This window comes from Cyprinodon tularosa, unplaced genomic scaffold, assembly GCF_016077235.1.
Source record: "Cyprinodon tularosa strain WSP-4 unplaced genomic scaffold, ASM1607723v1 ctg906, whole genome shotgun sequence".
In the NCBI taxonomy this organism is placed as follows: Eukaryota; Metazoa; Chordata; class Actinopteri; order Cyprinodontiformes; family Cyprinodontidae; genus Cyprinodon; species Cyprinodon tularosa.
Genome location: NW_024039681.1, coordinates 111,678 through 121,606, shown reverse-complemented (window position 1 = coordinate 121,606; position 9,929 = coordinate 111,678).

The following is a 9,929-nucleotide window of genomic DNA, read 5'->3' as shown; positions in this document are numbered from 1 at the left end:
GACATTAAATGCGACACTTAAGCTACAAATGAGTTAAATCTATGAGGTCAGCAGGTAGAATAAACTACCCTTCAATTTTATCTTCGGTTGTAACAGTTGTTTTGTAATGTGGGTTTTTTTTCCCAGTGGATAATCTTACAAAAAAATGCCTGATTTGTAGTAAACTGCACCTTGAGAATATGCTAATTCTTTCTCCTGCCTGTAGGAGTACGTCAAGCTTCATTATGGAGGCAGGAGATCCGGTTACATATTTGTTAAAGGAAAAGTCCGGTCATCAAGGAATGATCAACGGATCATTATTTATACCTAAAACTAATATGTTTGTGGTGATTTAATGAATTTAGCGTTATTAGTAAGAAAAATTAATAATTTTCATTGTGATCACTGAGTCTGGGAGCGGCCATTTTTGCCCAGATATAGTAACCCCTCCCTCCTGCCATCTTCTGGCAGTGACGTCACGGTGCGGTAAGCCTAGCGCCATTCTTCCCGCTTTACAAGCAAAATATCAACAATTATTGAAGATTTCCAGAGGACTTCACCATTGAAATTCACCAGAGCTATAGTGAAACTGATAATGCCCACGTGCATGGCAGCTGAAATTTGGAATACATCAGGTAAAAGTGGAAAAAAGAGTTATTTCACCTTTCTGATTCCTGATCCTCCAGAGAAAAAAACCGTAATATGTAGCCAACATTTAGAAGAAGAATGTTTTCAAGATGACTTGGATAATAGCGCGTTGTGACAAACACCAGATACAGCACTGGGACTTGATCAACAGCCGATACCGCACCGTGACGTCACAAACCAGTAGGTGGCAGTAGAGTTCTTTGACAAACATGGACGCCTCCAGTAAAGCACATTCAAATGAAAAGTTCTCATAGTTAAAAACACTGATCATTTATTGAACAGGATGTAATAATCTCATATTTAAAGCACTTTCAGAAGTTTGAATTCTGAAGATAACCGGACTTCTCCTTTGAAAATATACGCGTAGTATCTGTTTTATTATGATTGTCTTGGTGAGTTTTCTCTTTAACTTCAGCTGTAAGTAAAATATAAAAAAAATCAAACATATAGGATTTATGTTGTCCTTTTTATCTAAATGATCGACTGGATTTCCTAGATTATTTTTCCAGTTGTCTACAAACTTTTTATTTCATTGCAAATATTTACTGCAAATAAGTGTTGTTTTGTTGTTTTAGAAATATTATAATATTCTTGTTATGCATTTATTACTCTTATGCTTTGTGATAAACATGTTTCTGACAAACTGAAATAAAAGACATGCTCAGCTCATCTCAGCTCCTTCTATGTACAGTTTTGCACTAATGATAGTTTGCTCTTTGCTGTAAGCATCATCACCAGGTGGAGCTTCTGCAGCGTCTTTTTGGAAACGGCTTAGATGTTGAGTATCAAACTGTATGTTAACTTGACCAAATATAGTTTGATACACAGCACAATAAGCTGTCTTATCCAACAGACGTCATTTCTTACAGTGTTTTACGGTAAGTATCTGGTTTTTTTTTTGTTTGTTTTTTTACAGTGTCCTGTCTGGCAATGTGGCAATAAGAATAATTGTCTTGATGCCAAAAAGAGCCCAATAGATTTTACTTTCACAAGTGGAGCAGTATGGCAATTGCCATATTGCTCCACTTGTTTCATGCATATAAATTGCTTTATTATAATTATGCAGGGAGTTTTACAGTTTATATGGACACTGCAAAGTGAATAGAGCAGAAAAACAGAAGAAGATACGGAAGTGGATTAGGGCCACTGGGGAAAAAAAAAAAAAGTAAACTGATTTTTAAATTTTATTTCAGTTTAACATGGGAAAAAAGTCAGAATTCTGAGAAAAAGTCAGAATTCTGACTTTATTCTAAGAATTCTGACTTTATTCTCAGAATTCTGAGAAAAAAAGTCAGAATTCTGAGATTAAAGTCAGAATTCTGAGAATAAAGTCAGAATTCTGAGAAAAAAGTCAGAATTCTGAGAATAAAGTCAGAATTCTTAGAATAAAGTCAGAATTCTGAGAATAAAGTCAGAATTCTGAGAATAAAGTCAGAATTCTGAGAAAAAAGTCAGAATTCTTAGAATAAAGTCAGAATTCTGAGAAAAAAGTCAGAATTCTGAGAAAAAGTCAGAATTCTGACTTTATTCTCAGAATTCTGACTTTATTCTCAGAATAAAGTCAGAATTCTGAGAATAAAGTCAGAATTCTGAGAAAAAAGTCAGAATTCTGAGAATAAAGTCAGAATTCTTAGAAAAAAGTCAGAATTCTGAATTCTGAGAATAAAGTCAGAATTCTGAAAAAAGTCAGAATTCTGAGAACAAAGTCAGAATTCTGACTGACTTTATTCTCAGAATTCTGAGAATACAGTCAGAATTCTGAGAATAAAGTCAGAATTCTGACTTTTTTCTCAGAATTCTGAGAATAAAGTCAGAATTTATTCTCAGAATTCTGACTTTATTCTAAGAATTCTGACTTTGTTCTCAGAATTCTGACTTTTTTCAGAATTCTGACTTTATTCTCAGAATTCTGACTTTAATCTCAGAATTCTGACTTTTTTCTCAGAATTCTGACTTTATTCTCAGAATTCTGACTTTATTCTAAGAATTCTGACTTTATTCTCAGAATTCTGACTTTTTTCTCAGAATTCTGACTTTATTCTCAGAATTCTGACTTTAATCTCAGAATTCTGACTTTTTCTCAGAATTCTGACTTTATTCTCAGAATTCTGACTTTATTCTAAGAATTCTGACTTTATTCTCAGAATTCTGACTTTTTTCTCAGAATTCTGAGATTAAAGTCAGAATTCTGACTTTTTTCTAAGAATTCTGACTTTATTCTCAGAATTCTGACTTTATTCTCAGAATTCTGACTTTATTCTAAGAATTCTGACTTTATTCTCAGAATTCTGACTTTATTCTCAGAATTCTGACTTTATTCTCAGAATTCTGACTTTATTCTAAGAATTCTGACTTTGTTCTCAGAATTCTGACTTTTTTCTCAGAATTCTGACTTTATTCTCAGAATTCTGACTTTAATCTCAGAATTCTGACTTTTTTCTCAGAATTCTGACTTTATTCTCAGAATTCTGACTTTATTCTCAGAATTCTGACTTTTTTCTCAGAATTCTGACTTTTTTCTCAGAATTCTGACTTTAATCTCAGAATTCTGACTTTATTCTCAGATTTCTGAGATTAAAGTCAGAATTCTGACTTTTTTCTAAGAATTCTGACTTTATTCTCAGAATTCTGACTTTATTCTCAGAATTCTGACTTTATTCTCAGAATTCTGACTTTATTCTCAGAATTCTGAGATTAAAGTCAGAATTCTGACTTTATTCTCAGAATTCTGACTTTATTCTCAGAATTCTGACTTTTTTCTCAGAATTCTGACTTTAATCTCAGAATTCTGACTTTTTTCTCAGAATTCTGACTGACATTTTTCCCATACTATACTGAAATAAAATAAAAAAAAATCTGTTAACTAATCCTCTTCCGTAAGAAGAAGAAGGAAAAAAGAGGAGAAAAAAAGAGAAAAGATGAAAGAAAGAAGAGAAAGGAGACAATGACAAAACATTTTCAGTCTGCTTCATCACCTGTAACGAGATGAAAAAAGAACAGCACAACCGAAAGACATGGTACGAGATATACAATAAAGCAACACCTTGAAACTATCGCTAAAGTAGTATTATTAAGTCTGACATGTACTCTGTGTTACCTGAAGATATGAATGTGGGCTTTCTTTATGGGGTTTCTGTACGGTAAGTATCTCTAAAAAAAAACATTTATTTATTTATTTATTGTCTTCGTTCTTATCAGGTTCAGCTTTGTTTTGATTTGAATGCTAAATTTCTCCCTGTGTTTGGAAATAGGAGAGCAGTCGTACACTTTCATGGTTTGGATGAGTAACACCATCGCCGGGTAATGACAGATCCGCAGGAGCCTGATATGTTTAGTCAGGACTAAGCCAAGAGCCTCTGAGAGCACAGATGTCGTGATACATCCAGAGGGACTCATTTGTAACCAGGAGCCCCTTGTATGATATGTAAACATCACACCAAGCTTTTGCAACGCAGGCTTTGCTACAGATGCAGGATTAACTCTGCTTTGTATCTAAAGCTTAAATAGATACAGTGGAGACATTCCTACCTCTCAAGTGACACTGTTTTTCATTTGTCATGTGTTGTAATCATACTGCAATGGGTACAAAAAAAAGAGAAGCAACGGAAAGGTCAGGAACTTTTGGATGCTGTAGTTGAATACAAGGACGTAGGTTTGATTTCAGCTTTGATAGGGACACTATTGGTCTTCAGTTTCATTGGTCTGATGTCATTGCAAAAATATACATGCTCGTTTTTTTATGCTTAATGTGAGCATCAGGGCTCATTTTGTTTAAAGAGAACAGCAGCATTTCTGCTACTTTAATACAAATCTTATAAGCACTAAATGCACTAGATGATGTTTATCAATGTTTAAAGCATCACTGGCTCTGATGAATGTGGAATTAGGACTTTTTTCCACTTTGAAAAGGTTTGCACTTAAACTTACCAGCGACTAAGACAGAAGGTAAATATGCGCCTATTTAACCAAATATAGTATAAATCTGTCTGTTATATTTGGATTTTTTTTCTTTTGAAGATATAGAATTGTGCAGAGGTAAACCCCACTCTCTTATTTTTCCATCCAATATGCTCTCTCTGTATCAAGCCAAATAATACATTAACCTCTTAAACCCTAAGGGGATATAAATAAATTTCTGCCTGACAAAAACACACAAAAGTAAATAACTTATAGCCTCAAAGCTATTAGATTTAAGAAGAAACTTTTGGTACGTCTGTAAAGGTAAGATGTCATAGAATGGTTTTCTGGTGTCAGCACCATTGTAGCTTTGACCCTGCCTGAAATATTAGGGACAAAATACAAAATATTTTGCAATTTTTGAACCTCGCCAAAATTTTCTTTGAAATAAACATTGCAAAACACTACCAAAATATTATTTATAGCACAAAAAAGTAGTACAGACTTTCAAATCTAAATGTTGTGTAAAAATATACAAAATGTGGACTCAATCAGATGAATCATATTTATTTTAGAATGGTATTAGTGAGAAATTTCTTAGGCGGAGAGGCCATTTTGGCACATTTATCCATAAATGTCACCAAACTGTGCCAAATATGTTTTTTACATCAAAACTGGGGGTTTGGTAAAACTACAAGGTCATGTAGCAGCTGGACCCGCCGGTGGGTCCGTAGGGTTCAAGGGGTTAAAGGGACGCAAATAAATGTATTGTATTTACATGAGCACTGGAACTATAATAGGAACTGACACTGAGCATTTAAAACATTAACTTCACTATACAAGTTGGACATCTGGGCTGTAGTTACTCTGTGTCGCCTATTTCATTTATTTTATCTTGGGCTGAAACAATTAATCATATTAATAGATTATTTAAATAATCGTTAACTAATTTAGGGCGACAGTGGCGTTGGATGTAGGAGTTTGCCCTGAAAACGAAGGAGTGACGGTTCAAGCCCCGACTCCGACTTTCAGTGTCGTTGTGTCCTTGGGCAAGACACTTCACCTGCATTGTCTACTGACGGTGGTCAGAGGGCCCGGTGGCGCCAGTGTACGGCAGCCCCGCTTCTGTCAGTGAGCCCCAGGGCTCACTCAGCTGTGGCTACAATGTAGCTTGCCACCATCAGTGTGTGACTAAATGTAGTGTAAGGCGCTTTGGTCAAGTCTCCTGACTTGACCAAAGCGCTATATAAGTACAGGCCATTTACCATTTCAATAATTTACACTGGAAAAAATCTAAAATAATCTTAAAATAAGATTTCTTATTCTAAATGTAAATTGTCTTGTTCAATTGGCAAAATGTCTCTTTGATCTCCTCAATCCAAGAACAAATGCACTTATTTTAAGATAAAAATTACTTGTCTAGGTTTCCATTTTTCCAGTGTAGAAGACGTCAATTAAATAGAACTATTTTTATGTGGAAAACAAAAAATCTTTAGCATCCTTCTCATCTTGTTATGTTCTATAAAAGAAATAACAGCTGTTATTTATACCTGAACTGCCATCAAAAATGAAAACATTAATAGCAAAGAAATATTGGTGAAAGGGAATCAGAAATGTTGATAGTTTACAGTCTTTGTTCATTTTAACAGCAGTTTTCAGAACTCCTGTCTGACTCAGAATATTTAGTTTTATTAAAAAAAACCTAACATTGGTTACTTACATTTCTCAAGTCAAAACCCTCTCCTGCTTCTTAACAGAACTACAATCAGAAGCTTTTGCCTGTTTTAGTGTTGATAATATTTCGTTTTTTTAATTGTACTACTTGCATAGCCTATTGATAACCGCCGTATTCTAGCATCCTTTTTTTATTATTTCACGCTCCAAGCACGCACGTGCGCAAACACACGGACTACAAAACAAACAATCAGAAAGAGAGAAATCAGAACTTAAGGCGGAAAAATCAGAGAGTGGAGTTAAACAGCGCAGCAGAATTAAAAGCGCTGCTACATGAAAGAGCAGGCAGCTGCTGCTACCAGGCAGAGGAGTGGGAGAGGAAAAGAAGCGACTGCTGCAACAACTACTGCTGTAAATTATAAACATGTTGTTCACATTGAAATTATTGGGAGGGACAAGTAGGTCAGTCCAAAATTTTGGTAGGGACATGTCCCTATGGTCCCTATGCAAACCTACGCCCATGGATCAATATGCAGAAAACAGAGCCAGCCTAAGGTATCAGTAATGCCAAATCAGCACAGGTCCCGAAGGAATCCGTACTGGATTAGGAGAATCTGAGTGGATGGCCAAAAGATCAGGGTGATGGAAAGAGAACCTGAAGCTCATCACCAAAGATAAAGCCTGAGCCCTGCTGGCTGCCTCTGCAGTTTTAAGTTTTCTGGATTTTCCCACAACAGAATCTTCCAGTAATCACTAATATGGAGGCTATAGAATTAATGTTGGCTATAGAATGGCATAAGTTGCTCAAAAACGCAATAGCAGGAAAAGGAAAAATAAAGTAAATAACAACTAAATATTGGTAATCAAAAATCGCATGACTTTGCTGGGAGAGTTTTTTAAATTTCATTCAGTTTGAGGTTTTATTTTATTTTCTATTTAACCTGTATTTAACCAGGAAGTCCCTTGAGATTGAAATCTCTTTTTCGAGGGAGACCTGGCCAAGACGGCACACCAGTTAAAATACAAACAGAAATACAGCATAGACAAAATCTCACATAGAGGAAAAGACAGGTCACATAGGGCAGTTACATTTTTGAATTACATGACATTTTAACATGGCCTTAAATTCATTCAATGGGACTAGATCATTTAAATGGAGCAAGTTTTGCAAATTATTCCAGGACCATGGAGCAAAGTAAGAGAAGGATTTCTTCCCCAGCTCAGTAAAAACCATTGGAACCTGGTAAGAGTGCCACCTGGTGGAACGGAGATGAAAATGGCTGGAATTTAGCTTGAGGAGATTGCATAAATATGCCGGCAGTTTACCCAACATGGCCTTGTATAGAAAAATATACAAATTAAGTTGTCTACGTAGACTTAGTGACGGCCAGCCTACCAGTTCATACAGCGTACAATGATGAGTATGGGAATAGGAGTTAGTTAAGAAGCGCAGAGTACTATGGTACACATGGTTTTAGGGTTTTAGGGTCCCAATTTCTCCCACTCGGAAGAAAGTTCATGCCACAAACTAAAAACCGACAGCAAAAATTATAACTATTTAATTCAATTCAATTCAATTTATTTATATAGCGCCAAATTCACAACACATGTCATCTCAAGGCACTTTACAATTCAACCAGATCATACAGTCAAATTGATACAAAGTTTTCTATCTAAGGAAAACCAGTTGATTGCATCGACTATCCAATTTAATAAAATTTTCCTCGTTCACAAACTTCCCAAAAGACAAAGGTAAACATTTAGTTCACACAAGAAATGAAGAAAAGACCAGATTCTGTTAAATAAGACCCAGACTTAGATTCAACTTTATTTATCCCTTAGGAATACTCGTTCAGCAAAATTCTGGTTCCAGTAGCTTATATAGAGTTCAAAGAGTTAAGGCAAGATGCCATTAAAGATTAAAATACAACAAACAATAAAAAGAGTGTATATAGTAAAAAAAAAAAAACACATAAAAGAACAAAAAAAAGTTGGAATGTCCTGGAATGTGTTTCCCTTAGATATAAAAATATCTGGACAGTAGTAAATAACTATTTCATTCTGTTATTCTTTTTGCTTCTGTCTCCTTGAACCCCAGTGGGCCTCAGCAGATGGCCGCTCACACTGAGCCTGGTTCTGCTGGAGGTTTCTTCCTGTTCAAAGGGAGTTTTTCCTCTCCACTGTCGCTACAAGCATGCTTAGTGTGAGGGATTGCTGTAGAGTGAATAAGTCATTGCTATCAGCTGGTTTTCCTTAGATGTGAAACTTGATGATCTGGTGACCTGGAAAGTGACCTGAGATGACATGATGTGAATTGGTGCTATAAATATAAACTGAGTTGAAATGAATTGAACCTCCCAGTCAGAACTTACAGCGGCTTCAGGTCCAAGTTAGGAATCCAGTTTATAATTTCTCTGTGTTTTGACCAGGCTAACTACTGTTAGCAAAGCCATAACGACATCTAACATGGTTGATCCTCATTCTGCTTTTTAAACGCTGCAGAAAATAATCGTCTAAAGGAAGATGCTTCATCTTGGTTGTCGAACTAATAAAGAAAAAAGTTTAAACTTGGCCTACTTCTTTTAAAACTTTTTTACTTTTGACTATGCTCTGTTTAAGTCAGCCATGTTAGATTGTTTTTTTATTTCGGTTTTCTAATTGCTGTGTAGATTTCCACTTTCAGTCCTTTATAAACATAGTTTTACTCTTGTGCAGCTGCAAGGAATTTCTATTAGGTTTTCCTAAAACTTAACTTATCCAGATTATTTCCCTGTTTTAAACTGTGCGGTAGTGTATGTGTGTAAGCTCAGTTTTAGAAGCTGGTTTCAACTTGTGAGGTAATTTTGTACAGAAGTTTTAATCTCACATAAATCTTAACAAAATTAACTGAAACTTTTATTTAGGTCACACCGGAAAAAACAACAACCAAAAATCTGGTGAACGGATTATATGTTGCATTGATATTAGTCCAGTACATTTGAATGCAAATTTGCTCCAAATAGAAAATTTTTATATGATTTCATCCTAACTTTACCTCTGGTGGTACTCTACTTGTTTTTCATTTCATAATCCTTTGCTTAGACAGCAGTGTTGGGCAAGCTACTTGTCATTTCAATTTGAGAAAAGAATTTCATCTTCTTGCTCTCAAAACTTATAATGCTCACACTTAAAACATGCGCTCTCTCTCAAATATTTTCTCTTCTCTCTTTGTTTTTTCTCTCAGATTTAATCCTTCTTGCACAGATATTTTCTCCTCTCGCTTGCCTCCTTCTCTTCGCGCACAAACCGCGGTCTGTTACGCTCGCAAACCCGTAGGCTCTGCTTGCGGATTTGTTTTGCTCTCTCAGACTGCAGTTGGATCGTTGCCTAGCAACCTTTCCAGCCAATAGAACGACAGCCTCGGAAAGGGTGCGCTTGTTTAACCCTACTGAGTGTGCCTGTGCTACTACGCCACTTATAAGAGCGTCAGCTGAAACTGCTATTTACAGTAGCTTGTGGCTGATTGTTGTTTCAAAATAGAAAACTTGGTTTCATTTCTTAGTTTTGCCCTGGATTTTGTAGCGTTTGTGGACGCTACGTCGCTACTTGATCAAAACAATAACGTCGCTACAGGAAAGTTACTTGATAAATAAAGCAGCGACGCTACGGTCAAGCTACTGGAAAATGTAGTTAAACTAATAGCTTCGCTACATGTAGCGGCGCTACTGCCCATCACTGTTAGACAGTCCTTT